General features: G+C 39.1%; 1 protein-coding gene across 2 annotated transcripts in view; it reads left to right on the plus strand.

Annotated features, from left to right (window-relative positions):
• Window positions 1-12,371, plus strand: part of LOC118537897 (uncharacterized) — a 220,984-nt gene that overhangs the window by 94,951 nt on the left and 113,662 nt on the right. Inside the window, exon 1 of one of the 2 annotated variants that reach the window (XM_078069977.1) lies at window positions 11,674-11,733. The exons of the other annotated variant lie outside the window; for it this stretch is intronic. The gene's annotated coding sequence lies outside the window, so the exon portion shown is untranslated. Of the gene's footprint in view, window positions 1-11,673; window positions 11,734-12,371 lie in introns of those variants that run through there. 2 annotated transcript variants of the gene reach the window in all.

Genomic DNA, 12,371 nt, shown 5'->3' on the forward strand with positions numbered 1-12,371 from the left:
CTCTCTCTCTCTCCTTTCTTTCTTTCTTTCTTTTTCTTTCTTTCTTTCTTTCTTTCTTTCTTTCTTTCTTTCTTTCTTTTTCTTTCTTTTTTCTTTCTTTCTTTCTTCTTCTTTCATTAATCATGTATGTGCTGAGTGCCTACTGTATGTCAGGTACCTGGACATTTCGAGGCTTTGGGCAAGTGTGGGAATCACTCTATCAAACATCAAAATAATGTCAAGGTTGGAGATAGAGCATGACCTGGAAATTTGGGGCGGTAGCTTTAATCATCACTTCTCTCCTAGCCCCTTCTCTGCCTTCCACAAATGCTGCTGTAGTCAAGTGTATAATGTAGGCAATGCATCTAAGAAATGAAATCTTACCCCGAGTCATCCACCACTCAGCCACTAGCTGGGAGATTGAGTTAGGAGAAAGGAATTCTACTGTCAGGTTATAGAGGCATAATCCTGGAGCCTCTGGCCACATCCACAGTCTCAATATTTTCCGACTTTTTGAAGTGCCTTGTGTCCATAATAAATTCATGGGCCATATAACCTCTTGGACCCCTGAAAAAGACTGTAGTGTTTTTCTAATCACTTGGCCATGTAGTTGACATTAATATAGCAATTTCCATGATCTGCTTAAAGTCCTTGCCTCCCATCATCTTAATATAAGCCCATGAAATGGGCAACATTGACCTAGAGCCCCATGTGGCTGGACTGGTGGTATCCATAGGCTAGGTGTCTTCACTTGGACTTACTTAAATGATGGATAACTGGGCAGAAAAGTTGCAAGATACCTCTTTACTCTGATGGGCCCCTTGTCTGGGCTGCCTCTTGTGTGGGTAATACAGAAGGGCATGTGGATCCTTCCAGCACCTCTACGTATTCACCAACTCAGAAGCACTGGCATTTATTTTACATTAAGGATAAAGATGAGAACTACTGTGGGAGAACAGAGCAGAGGATTTTACATCTATCTGAGATTTAAGGCACTGATGGTGGAGGTGGCACTGGATAGAAGACTATTCTAGTAGAAAGGACATAAGACATGTGCAAAGGCATCCTCGCAGAGAAGTACATGACACACTTGCAAATGAAAAGTTATATGTTTTGATTGGAGTGTAGTGGATGTGAGAAGGATCAATGAGTAGAGAGTCTGGAAATGGAGATTTGGGCCAGATTATAGCAGGCTTTGAATTTTAAAGCTGAGTTTAGGCTTTATTTTATGGGCAATAAGGACCCATTCAGCTGAGTGTGTTATAATTAAAGCTGCACTATAGCAAAATTACTTTGGCAGCAGCCTGGAGGATAAGCAGCAGCATGGACTAAAGACTCAGACCAAATCTGTGTGCTAGACCTGCCAGGTATTAGCTGAGTGAACTGGAGTGAGAGATCACCAAATCTTTCCTCACCCATTTCCTCATTTATAAAATGGGTAGGGCAATACTTACCCTACAGGGCTCTGACACCGATTTGACATATTGAATTTATTTTTTATTTATTTTTTTTTTAAAGATTTTATTTATTTATTTGATAGAGAGAGAGACAGCGAGAGAGGGAACACAAGCAGGGGGAGTGGGAAAGGGAGAAGCAGGCTTCCTGCCGAGCCGGGAGCCCGATGTGGGACTCGATCCCGGGACTCCAGGATCATGACCTGAGCCGAAGGCAGTCGCTTAACCAACTGAGCCACCCAGGCGCCCCTTGACATATTGAATTTAAAAGACCAGTACCAAGCCTGGCATATTCAGGCACAGAATTTAGTTCTTCAGCAAGTTATTTTTGGTAACATCAATTATATTAGTAGATAAGGAACAAATGACAATTGTCATATAACTCTTCATGGTAGGTACTACATCAGGTATTATATATTATCCCTATTTTAAAAACTAAGAAACTGAGATCCAGAGAGACTAAGTAATTGCCTAAGTGCCCATAACTACTAAGTAGCTGAACCATGCATTAATACCAGGCATTCTGGCTCCAGAATCAGGGAGCATTATCTCTATATTATACCGAAAGGACTTAGTATCCTAGAAGAATTTCTAGATAACTCAGCTTTGCTGAAGGACTGTTCAGGCATAGTGGTCTACTGTGGAGAACTATGAAGATGTAGAATGTCAATGACTTCCTACAAATTTTAGTCAACAAATTAAGATGTTTATCCTTATTTTCTTTAAATCAATTCAAATCCAACAAAGCTGTTGTTCTACCACGGGTTCTAGGTAAAGTTAAAATGTTGGGGAATTCCTCCAGGCATTAGTCATAAATCCATATTACATATTACTGAGGATCCATTTGTATCAGCTTATACAGGTACCTGTGGGTCTAATGACTCTACAGCTCCCAGGGTCTCTAGAGGCAGGAGAAAGTTGGAGATTCTGGGAGTCCAAGCTGCACATCCAGTATCTTTAGTTGGTCACATCCCTGCTATAATGTATTGGCCCCTCCCTAGGACTATGCCATAAACTATGCCTGATTCACCTACTCTCTCCCCAGTTCAGGGAAGTCTCTCTTTACTTACTGCCGCATTTGGAGGAATTCTCTTCCTTCTCCTCCCTTATCATGAAACCAAAGATAGTTTTTCAGTGAGTTTTGGCTTTTACAAATAAGAGAAAAATGCCTCCACTTTTAGAATTGCAAAAATACTCATGACAACATTTAACAAGAGATTGACTCAGGAATTGAAAGCCCTCTTACAAGGAAAAACCCAAACCCAGATGACTTTACTAATGAATTCTACCATTTATAAGAACTAGTGCCATTTTTTGATGAACTCGTCAATAAATTAGAAAAGGAGAGAATACTCCCCAACTCATTCTAAAAGGACAGTATTACCCTGACAGGAAAACCAAAGACATCACAAGTAAACTGCAGAACAAATACAGTGTTTCTTATAGAAGCAAAACTTCTCAATAAAATCCTGCAAGCTATATCCAGAACCATATAGAAAGGATTATATACCTGAACAAGTGAGATTTATCCCAGGAATACAAGGAATGGTTTAACTTCGCAAAAAATCAGCTAATAGAATATGCAGTGCCAATGGAATGAAGGACAAAACTACATGATCATCTCAAAAGATGCAGAAAAAGCATTTGACAAAATCCAACATTTTGTCATGATAAAAGCACCAAATAAACTGGGAATTGAAGGAATCTTCCTCAACATCTATGAAAAGACCCATTAGCTACCATTATACTTAATGATGAAAGACTGAATGTTTTCCCCCCTAAGATCAAGACAAAGATGTTACTCTTGCCACGTACATTTAACACTTTGCTGGAGGTTCTAGCCAGGGTAATTGGCAAGAAAAAGAAATAAAAGACATCCTGAATGGAGAAGAAAAATTGAAGCTTTCTGTATTTGTAGCAGCCATGGTCTTACATATAGAAAATCCTAAAGAATCCACTAAAAAACTGAGAGCCAATAAATGAGTTCAGCAAGGGTATAAGATCAAAATACAAAATTCAATTATATTTCTATATACTAGCAATGAACAATCTGAAAACAAAATTAAGAAAGCAATTCCATGAAAAAGTATAATATACTTAGGAGTAAATTCAGCAAACTAGGTGCAAAATTTATACTCTTAAAACTAAAAAAAAACTTGTTGAAAGAACTTAAAGATGATTTCAATTAATGGGAAGACATCTGATGTTTATGGGCCACCATATTTAATATTGTTAAGATGGCAGTATTTCCCAAATTGATCCATAGATTCAACACAATCCTTATCAAAACCTGAATTGGTTTTTCTGCAGAACTTGACATGCTGTCCTAAAATTGATTTAAGGGACCTAGAATAGTCAAAATAATCTCAGAAGAGAAGAACAAAGTTGAAGGACTCACAATCCCTGTTTTAAAAACTTAGTATAAAGCTATAGTAAACAAGATAGTTTGGTGCTGGCATAAGGACAAACATACAGATAAATGGAATAATTGAAATTCCATAAATAAACCTTCAAGAAAAAGGGGGAGAGAAAAACACAGAGCAAAATCCAAATTTCTATCTTAAGAGAAATAATTCAATATATTATCTGTCTATCCTGCTATAATATTGGTTTTCATGATTCCCTATGAAATCATTTTAGAATGACTATAATTGATTGAAATGAATATTTTCCAATTGAAGTTTGAAAATTGAATCTTTTTGTCACTGCAGAGAAAACGGTATTTCTCTTTTCCATTCCATGACATTATTCCCTATCCACCTGCCTCACCCACAGGCCCATTTCCTCACCCCCAACCCAATGGCCAACCACCCAGTGAACTCTCTGGAAAGGACAAACACTAGCTGATTTAAATACACGCTGAGATATAAACTATTCATATCCCAAATTTTCCTGAGGCACAAAGGCGCTTGGAGGGTTAGTGAGCCAGAGTATTCCAAAAACATTTCTGTGACCTCTGAAGACAGACCCAGCCAAATTACCAGGTCGCCTAGGATCAGGATTTAGAGCAAGGTGGCCAACTTGGTAAGAGAGACTGCCTAATCTCCAGTAATAAAACTATGGTTCAGTCCTTAGAGTTACTATAAAGTAGCAATTGTTTTGAAAATTGTGTTAAGGGACGCCTGGGTGGCTCAGTTGGTTAAGCGGCTGCCTTCGGCTCAGGTCATGATCCCAGTGTCTTGGGATCGAGCCCACATCCGGCTCCCTGCTCAGCGGAGAGCCTGCTTCTCCCTCTCCCTCTGCCTGCCGCTCCCCCTGCTTGTTCTCTCTCTCTGACAAATAAATAAATAAAATCTTTAAAAAAAAAAATCTCTTTGAAATTCTTAAAAAAAAAGAAAAGAAAAGAAAAGAAAATTGTGTTAAATTCCGAGCATTGAGAGGATTCAGTTAAGATTTAGAAAGACGTGAGGAACATCCAGAGGTATCAAATTGGAGAGACTATTCAAAAAGGGGAAATATTCTTTGTGAGAAATTTTACATAGGAAAGTGGGGTGGATTGCTGTTGTTTCAGAAGGGGCAGGGAGGAGACAGAACAAAACCAATAATTAATCTTACAATATAGGAGACTGAAGGAAATTAAAGTCAAATGAATACTAGTGACCTGAGTTTGTTTTGGAATAGAGAAATCTACTTAATAATGAGGCAACTGCCCAGACTGAAAAGAAATGCTTGGGGAGGGATGAAGAAAAGTTTATAAAGGCCAAATTTATTGAGCTCTTAAAATATGATCATGTTGGAGCGAATTTCAGAAGTTGTGATTATTAAAACTACTTACTACTTCTCTTCATTTTTATCCTGCCAAAATCCTGCCAGTTAGAAAGCACACAACTCACCCTATTGTAATAGAATTTAGAGAATCCACAAACCTTCATTAGTTGTTGCAAAAAAACATGCTGAATCTAACAAAGATCAGTTTTGCCTGCTTTTCAAATGTTAGTTTCATTCGAAGAGTCCATAAACCACATATAGAGTGGTAACGAAAAGAAAAGCTGATAAGTTGAAAATGTTCTGAAGACATTGTGATAGCCATCTCCAATATATATATATATATTGTATTTTCAGCTGTGACCTCCCTCCCCCCAGTATTCTGACACATTCAGATGATATGTGCTACAGAACTAGAAAATCTCAATGAAATCATAATCTAAACATCTAATCATAATTCTTAAAAAAAAACCCAAACAGATCAGGTTTTTCCTCTAAATTAAAAAATACAAGCAGATGAATTTCTGTTTTGGATATTAACATTAAATAGACTAACAAGCTTGGTGGTAAGAGACGGGGTGGGAGGGAGAGGCAGAACTGGGAAGCAGCACCACTGGAAATACACTGATAGATTAACAATTAAAAAATTAAATGGAAGGAAATTGCCTACACATTTTTACAAGAGAAGGTTAATCTAAAACGACACTAGTCCTGAAAAGGTTAGCTGTTACATTCAGCGGCCGGGGCACTCTGCCTTCACCAGCGACCTAAGGGAAGAAGTTGGTAAATTTCTCCAGGTCACATACTTTCCGGAAAGACCAGCTCTTCAATGTCTTTGGCTGGCCCGCATTAGGAAGGCTTCCCATTCTGCGGAAGGTTTTGTTAACCTAGCTAGCAGCAGGTCCTGATTGGTCATGGGAGAATCTGGGCTAAATAGTATATATTTCCGATGACGTAAAAGTAAATTAGAGAACAGGGCAAGTTATTACACCAGAGAACAGGGGGCAATGGGGAATAATAAAAATCAGGCTACTCTAATTTCTTTTGAACAACTAAATATATACAGGTCATTATTTCCTGTAATCCGCAGGCCTCCCAGTGCAAGTCCTGGCCCTGTGTTAAAGCCTCTGAGACAAAAACAACAAAATGCAGTGTGGAGAGAAATGAAAAAGGCTGTAATGCTATTTAAAGAATGGATTAAGTACAGTTTTCAGTCGCCGGATTGCTTCTCAGATTGGAATGTTAAATTAGACAACCGAGAGGAAAATTCACCTTGTTTGAAAAATTCAGATGTTTCCCTACCAATAATTTCTATTCATTTCTCTCTAGTCCGCTCCTGTGCATTGCTGAGGTGGCTGGACCACATTTTACCTTTTCTTTGCCAAGGCTGGATCATAAAGGGAGTCACAGTTTCTCCTTGAGTGGGGTTTAGGCTACACTTAACATTATTTCTCTGGAGATTGAACTTAGTCCTTAAAATTTCAAGTCTAGGCCGAAAGTGGTCTGTTTTCCCAGGACATACACCACAGCACTTTTATAGGAATGAGGAAGTCTCTTTTCCAGTCGTAGGTAGGTCTGCACGTCCCTCCTAATGCATGAGGACTTGCAGGCAACCAGAAGAAGCTACCTAGAGGCCCACGGCAGCCTGTGTGTTGGCAAGAGAATGAGAAAAAGGAAGCCTTTTTTTTCCAGTGCTTTTGGCCGTGTGGACCCCTGATGCCCAAATCACCTGATGGGCTTATTACACATACTTCTTGGGCATCTAATCAAATCTGCTGAAGGATGGAACCCGGGAATCATTTCAAATGATCCCAGGTGATTCTTATAAATAATAAAGTTTGAAAATCACTGCTAGCCATTCTTTACAGCTTCACAAAACTTATCCAAAGAAGCAGGTAGGGATTTTTTTTTTTTTTTTTTCAGTCCTATTTGTACCTGGAGACAGGTACAACTGAATTCATCATGACCATGCCAGGGTTTTTCTCTATGCACTATAATATTATGGCAAATAGGACTTCTTCCCATGGTACTAAGTTTTTGTGCTAAGTCAGCTTATGATAAAGTCCTACTGCATTTCACATGTCCTAATTGTTTCACCCATGGAACCATGCATAATCCATGAAGCTTTTCTTGCTTGGGGACTCGTGGCTCCCAGGTAGCTGGCCTGGGACAGAGGGTGTGAGTGATGGCAGGGAGCTCTCACTCTTGGGAGGCTGACCTGGAGACATCAAAGTCTCACCTGACCCCAGCAAATCTATCTAGAAAGACTGGAGACTATCTGGAGATGGCAAAGGTTGAGTTGAGACCCTAGGAAGCTAGCGGTGTTGATCCAGGAGTTCAGCTTAAGTGGTGGGGGCAGTAAGTGAAAGAAAAAGGAGGGGTAGTCTGGTTAGGAAAAGGACAGAATATAGCCATCTCCTGAGTTTCTTTACTATCAAATATTTACATAAATATGTAAGATGGTCCATTTACCTGGGATAGTTCTGGCTTAGGCTTCTTGTCCCAGTGCAATTTTAATTGCTTAGCTATTTAGTTTGGCTTAAAATGGTATGCATCGAGAGTAATATCTAGTCTACCCATTACCTTTGCTGGTCCTAAAAAGAGGCCACATATCCAAGTTCTCTAATTAAAAGATTACTAAGCCCCTTTAAGGCTTCATCATTGCTTAGACTTAGGACAAGTTTTAATAAAGTGAGAGAAAGAACAGATTCCATTGGTACTAGGCGTGCAGTGGGGGAAGGGTGGCATCCAAGAGAATGGTGTAGAATACAAAAATTGAGGACAAGTTTACTTCAGGCCATCTCATACTATAAAAAACCCTGTTACTTCTGATACTATTTTTTCTTTAAAAGAGAAGTTCTATTTGTAATTCAGAGCATACAAAATGCTTAGGGTTTATCTTTTTATCAAACCATTGAATGTACTTATTTTTATAACTTTCCTTGATTATTAAGTAATACTCTTGAATATTAAATACTAACATATTTGAAAATCACAACTTTACTCTGATTTACCTAGAAATAACATCTCTAGCAATCTTTTCCAGCTATTTTTTCCCCATCATCTTTGGTAACAGTTTAAGTATTATTGACATATTGGAAAAAAAACAAATCCCTACCTTTCCAGGAAATGCTGTTATTCCAGGACCATAGAAAATTGGACATCTCTATTTAAAGACAATAATTGTCATATGTTCACTTAGGTCTGGGAGGCAGAAAAGAAAGTTAAACAAAATAAGGGACTGATATTTAGTATTTTAAAATTGGGGGGGGAAGAAGATACTTTCATAGAACCTAGTTCTGTTGTCACCGCTGGAAAGTATCTCTGAGAAAATAAACATATACACTCCCTTCCAAAAAAAAAAAAAAAAAGTGAGAACAGGAGTTTTTTTCCTCTCTTAATTTGCTGTTTGTTTCTAAAAAAAATCCACCCCCACATAGGTCACTTGGAATTCATTTTGTCTACATCCTGGACTGCACGTAGGGAGACAAAAAAAAATGCCTGGGATCTGAAAAGAGGAATGTGGTAGGGCATGGGAATTGTAATGTCGTGGTGGTCACCAGAGCATATTTTGGCTTGTCTTAAAACAAGCAAGCACCGTTGGACCTTTGGAATGCTAGCAAGTTAGTCCCGCTATCACCCTACCTATCAGAGGCTGGCTGCCTGAGAAAAAGTGTGTGGGTTTGAGGCTGCAGCCTGAGGCGTTGGCAGGCTCTGAGTCAGCCCCTGCCCGATTTCTGACTTCCAGAACTGTTCGGCGACCTCTGCCCCTATCCGGTGTACTGTTACAGTTCATTTCAATAATTAAACAGTTTGGGGATGGCAAGACTTTTGTGTTGTCAAGAGAAAATCAGGGCAATGGCTTTTTCTTAATACTGAAATCAGGAGTGTTTGGGTTTAATTATAGTAGCCAGGGACTGTTCATTAATTTTCCCAATCATAGGAAGGCATGGTTACCGGCAAGATTGGCAATGCGTTAAAGCGGTTATTAAGGCAGGGCATTTCAAAGGGAAGGGATCCGAACTCTGACAAAATCAGATGTCTGAAATTTCAGTCAAGTGCCCTGAGTTCCAGTGGCAGCTTTACTCCTTGAAATAAGACAGCTTCTCTCCCGTCTGGAATCCCCAATCGCTCAAGGAATGGGACTAAGCCATTGGATGTCAGCTCCAAATATGCTGATTTCTCAATGCCCGAAAAATAAACTGCTCCCTTCAAACTCCCAGTAATTGGTTGATGTACCACTTTTGAAAAGTCTCTTACATCCTCACTATTGCTCGGTGAAGCTTTACCACCTCCCCACTTCAAGGAAAAAAAAAAAAAAAGCAATATAATGTACTTAGTGAAACCAGCAAATTTGTCATTTTTGCTACTTTAGCAAAAATGTTAATACTTCAACTTTTTGTTAGGGATGTCTTGGAAATTTTGCTTATTTTTTTTTTTTTCCCTTTGGAGGGTTTAATGTGTACCTTAATGCCCCCTTTCATTATTGGCCTGGCCTTCTTCCCAGCTCTTCCCTGCTGACTCCGGACCTATCCTGGTTATTTTGTGGTGGTGGCTGGCTCTTGGTCATTCAGACATGTTTGTGGCTTATAAGTGTATCAAATTAGATGCCTCAGTCTTCTAGGTCTCCTCCCTATACCCTGACAAAATTTGTCTTGCTCACAAATCTTCACTGGCCTCCCTATCCTTTTTTTTTTTTTTTTAATCATCTATCTCTTTTGTGAGCCTAAGAAATGCTCAAATGCCTATCTCTACTCACAGTGAAAATGGCCAAATCATAACAACTCAAAGGTGTCCTACTTACTCTTTTTAATCCTTGGAGATACAGTTTGCCAATGAATAACCTTGATGTTTAAGCTTGCAACCAGTCATGTTTATACTGAGGCTCTAGGGAATGAAGCAATGACTATAATAATCATATATTCTTCCCAATTTCAGTTGAAGAACTGTATTTCCTTGCTGACTAGCTAAAAATTCAAGTGGCAAAGACCATTAGAATCTGTGTAATATTTCTCATATTTAGTTCTGCAAGATTTTATTTGGTTTTGCTCAGACTCCTGTGGACTCCTGGGAGCTATGCAGCAGAGAGTTAAGAAAATGACTTTTGGAGTTTGATATCAGGGCTCAAATCCTAATCTTGTCTCATCATATCCGTAGGATTTGGGCAAGTTACTTAAGGTCTATCACCATTTTCTCATCTGTAAAATGGACTTGATAATATAATCTACCTGAGAGCATTATTGGAAGGAGTAATGAGTAATTCATCTAAAGAACAGCGTCTGTCACAAGATAACAAATGTCAGTTCTTTTTTTTAAAGAGTTTATTTATTTATTTGTCAGAGAGAGAGAGAGAAAGAGAGAGAAAGCACAAGCAGGGGGAGCGGCAGGCAGAGGGAGAGGAAGAAGCAGGTTCCCCACTAAGCAAGGACCCCGATGCGGGGCTCAATCCCAGGACCCTGGGATCATGACCCGAGCTGAAGGCAGACGCTTAACCAACTGAGCCACCCAGGCATCCCCAAATGTCAGTTCTTATCATAGCACCATCTGTTGATAGCTATGACAGCATCTAAGACTCTGATCTATAAATTTTACTTAGATGCTTTTATTCCTTTGTAAGTTCTTTAAGAGTAAAGACTTGAGACTCTTCATCTCTGTGTTCTTAATGCAGCATCACAGCGCTTCATTTAGTTACTACATAAACGTGTTAAATGGATGGATGGATGGATGGATGGTCGGAAATATGAATATATAGCATCAGGGTTGGTCCTAAGCAATCGCTTTAAAATCATGAGGGGTGCCTCTGGGGTTATCGCCTTTCTATCTTCTCCTTCAACTGTTTAGATAGTGTTGCCATTCCAAGTTTGGACATGCTCCAAGCCTTGTTTTTCCTCCTCTTTCTTATCACAATTTTCTTCTGTTTAGTCCTCCTAAGTGACTAATTATCTAGTTTGATCAGTAAGTAAAAGGGGCTTTATGTGCCATGGCTTTAAGATAGCTTGTATATTTTATCAGATAATTTTTTTTCTCACTGCTTCATTCCACAGAAGTGACTAATATGGGGACTTCAATGGAGCTATTAGAAAAAATATATATTTTCTGTAGGAGGCTTTTGGACTTAAAAAAAATCAAACCCTATAAACATCTGACTTCTTTACCTGGGGCTAAAGCTAACCCTGAACAGTCCTTTGTTCCAATATATGAACAGCTAATAAACTCATTTTGCATGGAAAGGTGGGGGTAAATATATGAAAGACAAAGAGGCCACCAGGAAACCCCTGTGGCATATGTTGAGTTACAGCCCAGTGACAGGATTAACACATGCAGTTCAGCCTCTCTCCCCAACCCCAGGGGAAGAGAAGCCAGAGTGTCAACATGAAATATTCAAGTCTCATATTTTCCAGGTGTACACAAGCCAAATCTTGCAATGATGTTGGCGACTTCTTCGAATTGCAAAATAATGGAGAAATTTTCAAGTGAATGATTCTCTGGCTCTCTTAAGAATATTCTTTATTCTTGTTCTCTCAAATTATTTCAACACGGGTGGAAGGTCAAAGTGGAATTCAGACAAGTGTCACAGATTTTGCTGAGGCAACAGGTATGTCATGAAGGCTTCCTAAAACTGAGCATACAATGGATGAAACAAGAATTGAATAAAAACTCTGAAATTTAATATTCACAATGTTGAGGCATTTATTATAAGCCAGAGTGGGACACACTACCAGTTTTCCAAATGCCTGGATAATGGCTGCTGGTTATTAAAAGAATATTAGGAGCACTGTTGAAAGGGTAATATAGTAGGGAGAGGGTTATGGCTGGCATCAACTTTTCACTGTAAGCAATCCCCACTCATTGTGAATGCCCTGAAAGGAGTTTGTAAAGGAAGGCGTAGAGGAGAAAGGGAAGGGGATCTTGGGCTCACTCATGGTAAAAAGAGTAGGTCTGAAAGGGAAGGGAAAACTATTATAGGGGGTGAAAAAGGAAAAGTCAGAGGCAAGAAGGAAGATCCAAGAATTTACTTCTACAGATGCAAGGGAAAGACATATTGATCAGTGGAAGATATTACTTGAAGAAGGTGGAACAGTGTGATAAATAAGGAACAGAGGGAGGATATATTTATTACTTACCTACTATATTCTGGGCAGAGTTAGCCATGTTCTGCCACACCATCGGTCCTCTAATGTAGGTATTTTTGGTCCCCATTTCATAAAAGATTAAATTGGGGCTCCCTGAGGT

The sequence above is a fragment of the Halichoerus grypus genome, chromosome 4 (genome assembly GCF_964656455.1).
Source record: "Halichoerus grypus chromosome 4, mHalGry1.hap1.1, whole genome shotgun sequence".
In the NCBI taxonomy this organism is placed as follows: Eukaryota; Metazoa; Chordata; class Mammalia; order Carnivora; family Phocidae; genus Halichoerus; species Halichoerus grypus.